General features: G+C 34.5%; 1 pseudogene; it reads right to left on the bottom strand.

Moving 5' to 3' along the window:
- Window positions 1–11,019: 11,019 nt before the first annotated feature.
- On the bottom strand, window positions 11,020–11,101 carry LOC140632822 (small nucleolar RNA U3; annotated as a pseudogene).
- Between the last annotated feature and the right edge of the window lie 3,157 nt (window positions 11,102–14,258).

The raw sequence follows: 14,258 nt of genomic DNA, 5'->3' as shown, positions 1-14,258 counted from the left end.
ATCACATAGCCAGGAATTCTTTATTTATAATATGAAAAAAGTCTAGCAAGCAGACTGGGTATCATACTTTTATGGATCAATTCATGTACCTTAAAATAGAATTGCCACAAATTACAAGACAATATTAAGCTATTTTCTGGTGTATTTTCTGGTGTATAATATTCCTATATTATTAGGTTATTTAGGCAACTTTAATAAATTTGCACATGATTTCCTTAATAGATAATGGGGGAAAATGGGTAATCTATGAGAGGCAGGTAGAATTATTAGCATAGATAAAAATGAAGAAACTCTAAATCAGAGAAGTTTAACAACTTGTCCAAAGTAATAAATTTAGTAAGTCAAGCAGGTGGGTCTAACTCCAATCCAAGTTCTTATTGCTTCCACTATACCATATTGTTTTCTCACATTCTGGTTAATTTATTTTTTAAAATTTGTCTTTTTTACATGCAGTTTGGTATTTTTGTCATTAACAGTCATCTTCGTGCAAATTGTGTCAATATTTTGTCGGCTTTTTAAAGTTGCTAAATGTATACTCATCATCACTGAGATTGCTTTTTGTAAGTAAGCAGTTCCACAAACATACTCTAGTAATTATATAGTTAGTGGTAATAGCAAGTAGTAGTTACAGAGTGTTATGTAAGTATGTGCCTTTTTCGTGGTTTTAAATATAGATTATGGTATATTCATATTTTTTTCCGGGTACATAAATAAACTGAATATATTGTTGTAATGATATTGTCATCATTGTGTATCATTTTGTATAAATAAAATATTCTTTAAAAAACATAATTGTATTTGGCAGTAACATAATATACCCCCAAATAATATGAAAACTAGAAATGGTCAGGTGTTCCAGCTCTTATGGACCCTATTTTATATGCTTAGCATTGCCCTAGTTACTTTATATATTACACTATGTAATAAATACCTTATATATTACACTATGTAATAAATACAAAAATCCTATGAAGTTGCCCAGGGTCACACAGCTAGTACATGAAAGTGACTGGATTAAAACCCTGGCAGTTGATAAAAAAAAAACCTTATTCTACTCCATATGCTCCAGTTCCTCCATATCAACTCTTAGTAGGGAATATCTATTTAATATGAGGTTGATTGTAATTAAAATGGAGGGGCGCTGGTGGCTAAGTCAGTTAAACATCTGACTCATTTTGGCTTACGTCATAATCTCATGGGTCATAAGATAGAGTCACATATTGTGGGCTCCGTGCCCAGTAGGGAGTCTGCTTGAAGATTCTCTTCCCTCCACCCCTGCCCCCTCTTGTGCTCATGCTTGCTTGCTCACTCTCTTTAAAACAAATAAATTTTTAAGAGATAAAATAAATCAAAAACCAAAATTAAGAGTGAAGTTGTATCACACTATATTCAGGTAGACTATACTTCTCATCTCATGTTTTCTCCAATCTCTACAAGAGTGACTAAATCAGACCCTTATACAATTCTTTTTTTCTTGACAAAATACCAATTCTGATCACATTTTAAGTTTGGCATTTTGTATGGCCAACATTTTTTGGAGAATTTCCTCTCTAAGCAAAGGAGAGATGGAGATGCTAGAAAATTATCTAGGCCAAAGGCAAACACTTTAAATGTATAGCAGAAATTAGAGTCAGTAAATACTTGATAGCATTTACTGCCCAAAAAAGGGAGAAATAGTGACAAATGCAGTAAATTCCAAGAAATAAAGACTGACCCTATCTGTTCCTCTGCCCAGAGTAGAATCTTTCTGATCATTGTACATAAAAGGTTCATGACTACAAGGAATCAAGAATACAGTTGACCCTTGGAAATGCATTGATTAGTGGCAATGATCCTCTGCACAGTTAAAAATCTGCTTATGAATGTCAACTCCTTAAAAACGTAACTACTAACAGAACTGTTGACTGGAAGCTTTACTGATAATAGAAATACTCAACACATTATTTTATGTTTTATATACTGTATTCTTAGAATAATACCTTTTTAAAATTTTTTTCTAGGGTATATGGTTCATCTGAGAGTTTTTTCAAATTGTACAAATCTCCAAACATTATTCCAATATAATTATTAAAAGGTACATGTAAGTGTACCTGCGCAGTTCAAACCCATGTTGTTCAAGGGTCAACAGTACTAAAAAAGATAAATAATAATCAGTGGTAGAAAAAATAAATAATACCTCAATGGTAAATTTTACACACAAAAAAATCAGTCCAAGTTTTATCACAGATGATGAGTCAACAGTGACTACTATACAACTTAAAGATGAAGCATTCAGTTTTTGTCATTGTGGTTTAAAAGTCTGGGTATGAAGCAAAAAGGAAAATGGGAATGTTAAAGCCTTGAACTCTGTATAGTGGTATAAAGTCTTGTATTCTACTAGATTGTTACTCCCACATGATTATATCCACATATAAACCTAGTTGAGCTGTCTTCAAAATGATCAATAAATCTGACAGAGATGCATTTGCCAATTATTCCCAATCAATGCAAGGAAGAATGTGTTAGAGCATAACAAGCAATCAAAATTCCCTTCTCTTCTGAAGACCACAATTACCTCCAATTTTTCAAAACAATTCTTAATGTGTTCTCATCCTGAAACGGGAGTCTTTCGTTGTGTTATTTGGTGATAAAAATTGAATATATGCTAAAACAATAGAAGTTTGAAACTAACAATTACCTAAGAAATAATCTGGAGTCTAAATTCTAGATTAACCTCCTCATGAGGAAATCAAAACCCTTTTAGGCTGTGACTAATTGAAGCTCATGAAGTCAGTTACTTACTAGGTCCTCTGTTTGCATTCAGCTTCTTGTATTATAAATTGACTTACCATTCAATTATCTGGAGCTATTCTCTTTCCCTCCCTCCCCCTCTTTTCCTTCCTTCCTTTCTCCCTCTGTCCCTCCCTCTCCTCCTTCTTCCCTTCTCTCTCTACCTTTTTCTATTCTCTACACTTTTCTCTCACCTTCAACATAGAAATTAAGGGAAATATCTAGGCAATTAAATGGAGTGAAAATAATTTTTCCAGTGTTTTCTGTTTTAAATCTTTGTGTGCATGCAAGTGTACCATAATCCAAGTTCTACTGGATATCTCTTGAACTATTCTCCTATTAGGATAATAAAGACCCCAAACATAATTAAGACGTAATAGTAGTTATTTAAAATTATTGAGATTCCTATTTACTTCTACATTGAACCAGCAGGAAGTTTAGTTTTCTTTAAAGTGTATCTGTGGTCTTCATCATGTATGTAAAATTTATGTTAAAAGTGAAAAGAAAAGGCAATGTAACAATGTTACAAAAAGTAAGACGAATTAAAATAACTAGTGAAGTTCGAACAGATCTTCTTGCACAGTGATTTAAAACAGCATTGGCTTAAACCTGAGGCAGAAAAAAAGTAGAACCAGAATATAGTCTCATCAGAGGGGTCTCTCCTAGGTAGTCAGTTAAGGTTTTACACATGTAATTTGGAGAGGTTGGTTTATGCTAATAAATTGAAAATCGGTAAACCTTGGGCCCCTCAGGTTTATCTCTTTCTGCTCAGCACAGCAATAATGAAAATCCCCGGGCAGTATTTGACTTGAACCTTTTAACCTATCTTGATCTCTAATTCAGTGTTCGCTATGAATATCACTTGATCACTTTTTCTCTTTTGCTTCAGTTAGTAGCCAATGCACTCTAAGATAAATTTGAGGAAAAGCCATTTTTATGTCATAAACTCCTTTGACTTTAATTATACAATATCTTGGAAATTTTTCTTATTTCTTTTCTCCACTTACTTTTCATATTTTAACTCTGTCATTTTGTTAGCCAGATATTTAGAAAGGCTCCATTCCACTACATCTCCTGCATATATTTTAGAAAAAGTTAGACATTTGTGCCCATTTGTTGTGTACCAAGACATGGAAAATGAACAGTATTTTGCTCCTTGGGGTTTGGCAATGTTGTGTGAATTTACAACATAAAAGCACTTTTATTTGCTTAATCTTTCCCTTCCTTTCCAATGCCTGGTACATAAAAACAAAACAAAACAAAAATCCAAATAAACAGAAAATGTCTTGTTGAGATAATAGCAGAGTGACTTCATGTTTATTGTTACCTTGAGATTCAGCTATGTCATTTTTTCCTATATGGAAGCAGACTGGATTTCTTGGCTTTTCCATTGCCCAGTTTCTACAGATGTTTTTTGCCTCATTTTGAACTCAGCTTGAGAAAAGAATGGTTTTCTATGATTTTCTTTTTTCTTGGACCCATGATAAAAATGAGTCAAACACATCTGGAACATGATGTTATTTACAAAAATAGAGTTAATCAAGAGAGTTTTAGATTTTTTTTTTTTTTTTTTTGGCCTGGTAAATGTTAATAATAAACCCACATTTTTTTCTTCTGGATACAAAATCACTTATTCATTGTACAGACTGTGACCTGAATACCACCACAAAGCAGTGTGGCCAAATTATTATGTCACTGGAATAAAACTCAAAGCTTTTTTTTTTTTTTTTTTTAAATATAAGGCCAGTATTCTTACTCTGTCCTATAAAGTATGATAATCCAAAGGCAACTTGTTTCTTGTTGCTGCTAATTAGTCCTTTTATTTATCTCCTGCTTGCTCCTCAGTATGTACCTAACCTAAGTTGTTTCAGACTTTTTCTCTTCTCTTCTAGGATCTAATATCTCCTCAGTCTTCTTAACATGTGGTTCCACTACTATGTGCCTGTAAAGGCTGAATTAATGAGCTTCAGCTTTTGTTTGTCCCAATCCAATATATTGTTTGCACTCACCCTTTTAAGGTCTCTCTTTTAAGTCTCTGAAAAATCCTCATCTTCTCTTTTTGTGTCTAAAAGCTAAACCTTCCTTTCTGAGTTCAGATTCCATCATGTCCCAACTCAAGAGACACTGCTACCATTTGTAACCCCTCTGGCTTTAAGCTCAAGTTCTCTCTTCTCTCAGCTTCACACATGCTTACCTTCCCTGATGTTCTTATTCTCTTATCCATGTGGCATGTGAACATTCTGTAGGACACATTTCCTTTCTAATCAGTTGACAAGGGCTCTCTCCTTTATCAATGACTTAAATCCCTAAGATTTTTTCTAAGAACTACATGTATATGGGTCCTCTTTTCTCTTTTCATAGGATATTCCCTAAATATCTAACTTATATTCTGATCCCCAAATCAGTAGCTGTAGTCACTCCAACTCCAGTTCGTATCCCCGTAATCCCTCAGATATTTCAATTTACTGTGATTTCCAAATCAGTATACATGCAGTTCTATCATGTAAAACACCTAGTTTAGTAAATATAGTAGTAAATAGGCAATTTGTTTATTTAGTATTAATTCTATAAGTTTAATACTATGGATAGGTGAGCCTTGTTTCTTCCTGGTTTTGAACTTTCAGATTTCTGTAGGTATCATTACCCTTAAAAGATGAGAATTTTCTCTTTGATATTCGTACACTTACTTACTCTAAAGGTAATAAAATGTTAATTAAAATGATAATTAGATTATGTGAAAGAAAAAAAGGGCAGGTTATTCCAAAATTCTTTGCTTAGAGTTTTATATTTTTATAATATATAAAAACATGTAGCTGCATTCTGACAGGTTAATTAATATACATGCCAGTCATACCATTTTTTAAGAAACTACACTAATCTGAAAAATAATCTGAAAATAAAAAGTTGTACATTCAAATTTATCCACAGTAAAACTTTTCATGGATTATTTCTAATCTATAGTTGTTAGCTCTATTTTTATATGACTTCATAATATACATTTATTTACTACAAATTGCATCCTTTCAGTTAGATGACACATTAGTTCTATTTTGACCCCAAAGTTCATTGCCTTTCAGTGCTTCTTTACATTGAAGTATTCCCTCAGATTCTTCATAATTTCTTTTAAAAGTTTTCATAAGGAGTACACTTGGTCCCAGAGTCAATGGAGCCAGAGAATATGGGAAGCAAATCGTCACCATGCAAGAGACAGAGTCCTACCACTAGCAGTTGTGTACCTCAAATCTTTTGTTCCTACCCTAATGAAGGTCGTCAGAGGTTAGCAGGCATTTCAAAACATGTTATTCCACATAAAAATTCACATATATTTTTTTCTTAAGCTTATTTATTTATTTATTTATTTATTTATTTATTTGACACAGAGAGAGTGAGCACAAGCAGGGGGAATAGCAGGGAAAAGGAGAAGCAGGCTCTCTACTGAGCAGGGAGTCTGATGCAGGTCTCAATCCCAGGATCCTGGATCTTGACCTGAGCTGAAGGCAGACGCTTAACTGAGCCACCCAGGCACCCCCACATATATTTGTGTAGTATTAATTTCTTCATTACTGTATCCCACAAAATGCACAAATCAATTGTGGGAATATAGAGATGCAGAATCTCTTTTTTACAAAAAGATTTTCTTATGACGGTAGATTCAGCCACTGAAGTAAAATCTTAACTTTTATCAATTACTGCCTAATCTACTTCTTGTCTTCTCAGCAGGTTTGAATGTGGAATACTTTTTAAAACTTTAATCTTAGATCATTATATCTAGAATAACATTTAAATAGAATTTGGGATTCAAACAGATGTATAGTGTTTTCATCTCAGTGGGCAAACTGCCCTCATCACCCACTTTTATCACTTTTCTCTCTTCTTCCATCCAGAACTGCATCTTCATTCTTTGCAATTCTATTGTATTTCATAGTCTGAGGAATAAAAAAATATATGGCTTTACAATGATGATAGCTATTTCATACTTAGTCATGTCTCTCAACAGAACTAATATCTACTTTAGGATGGAATTTATCTTTTATGTCCCTATAAGAACAAGAACATGATTGAGTTTGATAATATATTTAAGCTGTAAGAAGCATCAACAATAACAAGTCATTCAACAAATTTGTGCAGGCAGCCATTGTATTCCACAAATGTCAAATGCCAGGCAAATTTCACTGGTATAAGCCACAATGTTTCAACCAAAAGAAAAGGAGAAGTTTGGAACCTATAAAACATGATCTTCATTTGGCAACAAATGAAGGATTTTGTTTTCATCTGACCCGTGTAGATCCAAAAGAAAAGAAATAAATATCTTGGCTCCTGAAGAAGTATAAACATTAAGACTCCTTGTTTTGATTGGACACAGGTCTTTCTTTTCATATCTATATGGGTTTAAGACTTTGGCATTATTTCATTCTCTGTCCCTGTACCTGTCCAAACTCAGGGCCATGCTGAAGTAGAGAGATTCATTTAGGTCTGTATGGGAGGGGTGATGGGAACATACCTGCTGAATGGAAGTAAAACAGAAGTGGACCAGATGGCAGGAGTAATGAGGGTGAAAAGCAGAAAGGAAAATCCCCCAAAGATCTACCAATGGTATTATTACATCTGCTGAGGGAAAGTTGGCTGAAAAGGGAGCCAGCAAGGTTTCCAGACATCTGAATGAGCTGACTCAGTCAGGGGGTGCTCTGCAGGGGTAGAATTAGAATTGGTTAGGTACAGGGAAGGAATGGATAGACAGAAAGAAAGAAATGGACATTTTTGCCTGATTTCTTTTATAAGAACATTTCTCCATCTTTGAAAACTACAATTATTTACCAGCAATTAATATGCTCCTGATTCCCATCAACATAATAAACTCTATGAAAAGTAATTTTCTTTAAAAAACCCCAGTACTACCACCACAACCAACATAAGTTTTAGCCTTCATTAAAGCCTTTTACAAAAAAAAAATAAAAAAAAAAAAAAAAAAAAAAAAAAAAAAGCCTTTTACAGCAAAATTTGCTACAATTTATAAAAAAGAACACATTTCAGTGTTCTGCCTCTTTCACTCTGAATACAGGTTGTGTTTTCCAAGGTTAATCTGTGATGTAACATAAAAAAATCATGTATATATTAATCCAGTCAATATTTATTATTGTAATCATAGCCATGTGGTAAATGATACGTGCAATGAAAATAAAAGATTCTAAGCTAGCTAAATACACATATAAAGACTTAGATTTATAAAATGGAAAGCCAAAGTCCATAATAATTTATTATAAAATATAATTGAGACAATAAAACCATTAATTTAAGAGCCAGTAGCAGAAATATATAGATAGGAAAGAACAATCTTCAGCAATAGCCCTTCAGTTTAGCCAGATAGGCTAGGTCTGAGACAGAGACAGTAATAGCATATGTGTTCTATGTAATAAAATAAGAGGAGTTTTGAGTTTCTCAAGTCAGTCCTTCAGAAAGGAGTGAGAGAGCCAGAGAGAGTGAAAGAGAAAAAAAAGGGGATGAGAAGACCTATTCTCTACTTGCAATATAACTACTGAGAAATTTCGGAAGATGGAAACGGTTGAGGGACTTTTTAAATTAGGAAATCTATTTTTTTTCATTCCTTCTTTTTCTAAAAGATTTTATGTATTTGACAGAGAGAGAGAGAGCACAAGTAGGCAGAGTGACAGGCAAAGGGAGAGGGAGAAGCAGACTCCCCCCTGAGCAGGGATGCAATGTGGGGTTTGAACGCAGGACTCTGGGATCATGACCTGAGCCAAAGCCAGATGCTGAACTAGATGAGCCACCTATATGTCCCAGGAAATCTGTTTTTCAATTTTAAGTTATCTTCATAGTAATACAACCCGCCTCCTGACCTAATTACTCTAAATAAATGGTTCTCAAAGTGTGATCTTTTGACCAGCAGCCAAAGCATTATGCAGGACCTTGTTACAAAAGCAAATTCTCAGGAGACCCACTGCAGCAGAAACTCTGGGGATGGGGTGCAGAGAACTAGGTTCAACAAGCTCTCCAGAGGATTATAACGTGTGCTAAAGTTTGAGAACTTCTGACCGACATATAGCAGAAGTCTGCAGTTTCTTTAGTGTTGTTGAAGTGGTACTTAAGGAAATAAATTGAGTCACAGTCCAGCAGAGATGTCATGAGGAAGAAGTGAGATGCAAAGTGAAGAAAAAGGAATTTACACAGGATCAGGAAATAAGCCAACAGCAATGAGGTGTTCAATTCAATTAATACTTGTCACTCCCAAGAAATTCCAAAGATATTGTGAGAGACGCTGAGTTTACCAGATTCTGTGGCATAGGGATTTGAGACAAATTTATAAATCTTATTTTTTTTCTATTTATTTATTTATTCATGAGAGACACAGAGGGAGAGAGAGAAGGAGGCAGAGACACAGGCAGAAGGAGAAGCAGGCTCCATGCAGGGAGCCCGATGTGGGACTCGATCCCGGGACCCCGGGGTCACGCACTGGGCCGAAGGCAGGTGCTAAACCGCTGAGCCACCCAGGGATCCCAAATTTATAAATCTTAAATGATGAAGTGACTAATCATAGGTAAATAGACTTTTGTAAAATACATAATATGTGGTGGGAAATTCCCTATTTGGGGAACTATTTAGATTATTCATAAATAAAAATAATTATCACTTTCCTTCTAGTTTCATTTTAAAAACACCTAACCCACCGGAAAATAATTTTGTTCAGGAAAAGTTTTTGAACTTAGGCATCATTCTGAGAGTGGAAGTAATTCACACATGGGTAGGTGGCTTCTTGTGCTTAGTTTAATACAATTTGATAGAGAGAGAGAGAGCACAAGTAGGCAGAGTGACAGGCAAAGGGAGAGGGAGAAGCAGACTCACCCCTGAGCAGGGACGCAATGTGGGGTTTGAACGCACGACTCTGGGATCATGACCTGAGCCAAAGCCAGATGCTGAACTAGATGTTTTTTAAAAAATCTATTGTTTTTTAAAAAATATATTGACAGTGATATGTTTTAATATGGCTTAAAATGATTGTTCCAATTTGGGGAGTATACAAATGCCATTTGTGGGCTAGGGAACCTATTGAGAGATTTGCCTTTGGGGACCATTTCTAGATTGGGCATAAAGAGGGCTGAGAAGCTATAGCTATACTCATGGGATACTGGTGTGGAAAGCACCATATTTGGCTAGAGCTATTTAGAAATGTTTGATAGAGGTAGGAAAGGGAATATATTGACTATAGAAATATAACCAGTAGTAGGATATATGGAAGATATGCTATAGCTATACTGTAGAGATGTAGTCTACTAGTGTAGATACTAGTCAGAACCCATACTATTTTCTTTTCATATTTTCCCTTTATTTTCATCTGGAGAATCAAATGATAGAAAATACAACTGAAACTGGCCTCTGCTTCCTTCTCAACGCATGATCTTCTAGAAGATCTAGGCTTCACCCCACTCTACTTCTCACCTCTCTACAATCACCCTCAAGGAGGCTTATGACTCGGGTCTAGACTATAACATCATTCTATTTCCCAATGACAGTATTTAGTCCAGGAATTAAAATGGAATGCAGTTATCCAATTACACTTCTGAGCGTCAGGTCTAGGGTTTTATTTTAACTGTTGGTGGGAATAAAGATTTTTTTTTTCTGCTGAATTGGAGCATGTAGGTTGACGAATAGGTCTTGATTGCTACCAAGTCCTAGAGTATAACCACACCTGAAGTTAGAACCGTCAGAGCACATTTTAGTTATGTGAATAAAAAAATATTTTGTTACTGCTTAAGCCATTCCAGTTGCATCTTCCAATATTTGAGAATAAAAGAAACAACTGATAGGTGAGTAAGAAAAGAGCAGCACAACCACTGACATGTTGACTAGGAAAATATCTCATATTGGGCTCCAAGAAATGTGGGAAGAAAGCTTTTTTCCCTTCAAATAGGCTTTGTGAATAGGCTACAGATTCTGAGCACAGATTTCTGTGTTTGCTCTTTAGGGATTGCTGAATATATTGCCCACATCAGTATGTCCATTGTTGGGCTAACTGGAAATATCAGTGCCCCAGTTCTGTAATATCTATAAGTAAAAATCAGTTAATTATCCTAAGTTTCTTCAAGCCAGATCAGTAGTTGTTGCTTTATACTTTATTGTCAAAAACTTAAGAGCCACAATTGTTGAAAAGGGAATCCTAGTGTTAGTAACTACTATGAAGCTGTCTGTACCTCCATGTGTTTCTGTTGCTTTTCACTGTTTCAGTGCACACTGATGGCTGCTTTAGCAAGTACTCTACACATTCAGAGAAACTTCTCTAGTAACAAACTATAGAAATGAAGCCTGAAAGTATAGTCTTTTCTTTCAGTAAGTAAATTCACCTTTCCAAGTATAGGCTTTATTTGGCATTTTTAGCTCAAATATGGGGCAGGCTTAAAAGTTTAGGGAGTTAATGACCTCCTGGAAGTAAACCTGAACCAATGATGGAAGGAAACAAGAGGATAAATGCCCCAACTTACTCACTGTTGGAGTGAAACAACTCTGAAGCATGTTCTGTTCTGTTCCCAGAGGTCACAGGGTTTAGCCTCAGTTGTCAACAACATAATAATCAATTCCTGAACTCATCCTTTTTTTGCTGCTTTCCTTTCCATATCTCACTTTCCTGCTTCCCTACCATTGCTCCTGAGATCACCTCAAAAATGAACTTCTTACTCTCAAATCCATGTCCCTGGATCTGATAATGTTATTAATGTGGGCAACTAAAATAAATGGCTATATAAGAAATCAGAAAATGTAACAGGAAGTACAATAGGAGACACAACAACAAAGTTTAAGGTAAGAAGAACCTGAGAACAACATAAGTTGGAAAGTGCAGAGCTAGTCCACACACAGACAAGGTATGTCTTTTAAATGAAAACAATTACTTAGAAGAGCTTCCTTCAATCAACAGGCACCCAAACCCACAACCACCCACATTTTAATAAATTATTTTCCAGTCCTGAGCGTCAGTATGATTCATTTTTCTCCCCACACAACAGAGCTCATTTGGATATTCTGCAATTTAGTCTCTATAGATAATGAGCAGAACTCAAAGAAATTGACAAGCAGTTTGTATCTTTGCAAACCATCCAACAACATTTTCTGTGGTAGAACAATATACTTTTTCCAGTAGACAATAGCAAAAGAATTAGAATAAACAGACAAACTTTGCTCTCAGAAATCTGGAAAGAAATTGTCAAGAAGCTTCCCTGAAGTTTAGTAGTTTCTGAACCATATCTTGTTTCCAATAACTAGTCCTGTTGGTAATCATCTTCTGTAGAACAAAAGACAACAGAGCCTGTTGAATTCCCAATCTTTAGGAAGTTGTAAAGAAAATTCCAGATGAGTAGAAAAATCTACAAATATCTATGCTCGAAATAAGTAGAGATTTGAATACTTGTTCTCAGAAATAGTGGGTTAAATCCTATATGAGAAATGTTCACTATGGGATAATAATAGAGCTAGCAACAGACAGAAAATAAAATGCATTAGACATGAATGCATTGCCCATAGGAAAGGTTCATCTTTATTGGGCAACAGGGCATTAACTAGTACAGTGCTCTCCCACCCTACCTCCAACACTTAAATATTTTACTTTAATTTCAAAATAAGGACAAATACCACATCTTAAGCCCACTGGAAAAAAATAAACATAGTAATAAAATCTAATTTCAATAGTCAGTGACCATAATACTTTCCACTTTGTAACCCCATTATATCCATTTTCTTTTTTACTCTCTGCTCTCTCTTCAAGTTGGCACATTGATTTGAAATTCAATGAAAATCTCATTAAAAATATTTTTGGAGGCAATCCAGACAGCAAGAAGGAAAGAATGACCTGTGGGTGGTCTAGAATGCACTGGGTATAATGCTGATGAGGATTCACTCTTTCTGAACACAGCTGCGCCTGATCTGTAGTTTATGTACATCATTATTCCTGAGACTTGGATGACACATCTGTCTCCTAAAAGAAAAGGGAAAATCTTAGCCTCCCAAAGTCTATATGACCATTTCTTGCAGTGATCAGCAATAAATGCCTAAGACTTGCCATAGTAATTGGTCCCAACCCTGGGATGATCCACGGTAAGGTCCCAAACTGAAACCCTGCCTCCTTGCAGTGACTACATGGTAAACACAAGTATGTGTCTAATAGGTTGGTTGGATCAGCCTGACTCCATAGCATGCAATCTATGTACACATGATAAAAAAATGAAAGAACTTCAATTGTTTTTCTTTTTTTTAAGAACTTCAATTGTAAGTTAGAAATAAATACACAAGGGACATATGTCATCTAATTCATATAGGCTTTATTGGAAAGTAAAAAGTAACAATTTCTCTTTTTCACTCTCATAAATTATATTGTAGAACTACTATTGACTCATGTAACACACACACACACACACACACATCCCTGGAAGATTTTAATCTAAAGCTAAATCCTTTATGAGAAAGGAGAAGAGATTGTATTGCAGTGCAGAAAAAATATTTTTGAGTTTGTGTAAAAAAATTATGGGATTATAAAGGCATTATAAATTAGCTCTCTTTTAATGGTCATGAGATATAAGAGGTTAAAGGTGATCTAATGAAAATTCTTCATGGTTGACTTTATACTCTTCAAGATTGGCAATTTATACTCAGGGAATATTTTTTATCTTTTATCAAAAGTGATTAGAATTTTTCTTACATTTTAAAAATGGAGAAAATGACTTGCAGAAGGTGATGTTGCCAGATCATTCTCTTTCAGGGAAGAACTCAGAATAAAATTCTTGATCCAATTGTGGTGCAAGGTTTTATAAATTTGAGGGTTTTTGAATTTTTAATTCTAATCTTGGGGTGAGAAATTGATGTATCTTTTTCAGACTAATTATCTGGTCAAAATAAGATACATTTGGGACATAGTGAAAACTAACTTTAAGAAAGAACATCTTAGTTTAGAGAATATTTAGTACAAGAAATCTCTAGATTCACTGGGAATTAGAACCTTAATTATATGATTAATTCTATCCTTTCAGATATGCTATTACACAATGCTATTTCCATTTAACATGCAAATTTTCTCAAAAATAATTAATGTAAGATCCATATGGAGAACAATGGTTTTAGGAGTTTATCATCTTTTGACTTAGTTCATTGATGCTTTTGGTAAAGATCTATGTGAAAATATTTTCACAAAATGTATCTTCTTTAACTTACATGCCTCCTTTTAATACATACCATCAAGGTGCTCAGAAATGTTTTTAATCATTTATAGTTTCCCTTTCTGTCTTTCCTTTGCATACTTTTCCTCCCATATCTCACCACAATTAAGATATTTTCAATTTTCCCTGTTTAATGGTGTTCCTAGTTCTCAATATTTTAATATCAAACACTTTATATATATATAAAATATATATATATTTATTGCTTGAAACAAATATGAAGTAGTCTATTTGCTACTGATGAAGTCATCCATTATCACCTAGTTGTCATATACTGAA

This window comes from Canis lupus, chromosome 4 (assembly GCF_048164855.1).
Source record: "Canis lupus baileyi chromosome 4, mCanLup2.hap1, whole genome shotgun sequence".
Lineage (NCBI taxonomy): Eukaryota > Metazoa > Chordata > Mammalia > Carnivora > Canidae > Canis > Canis lupus.
This window is presented reverse-complemented; position numbering and strand designations above follow the sequence as displayed.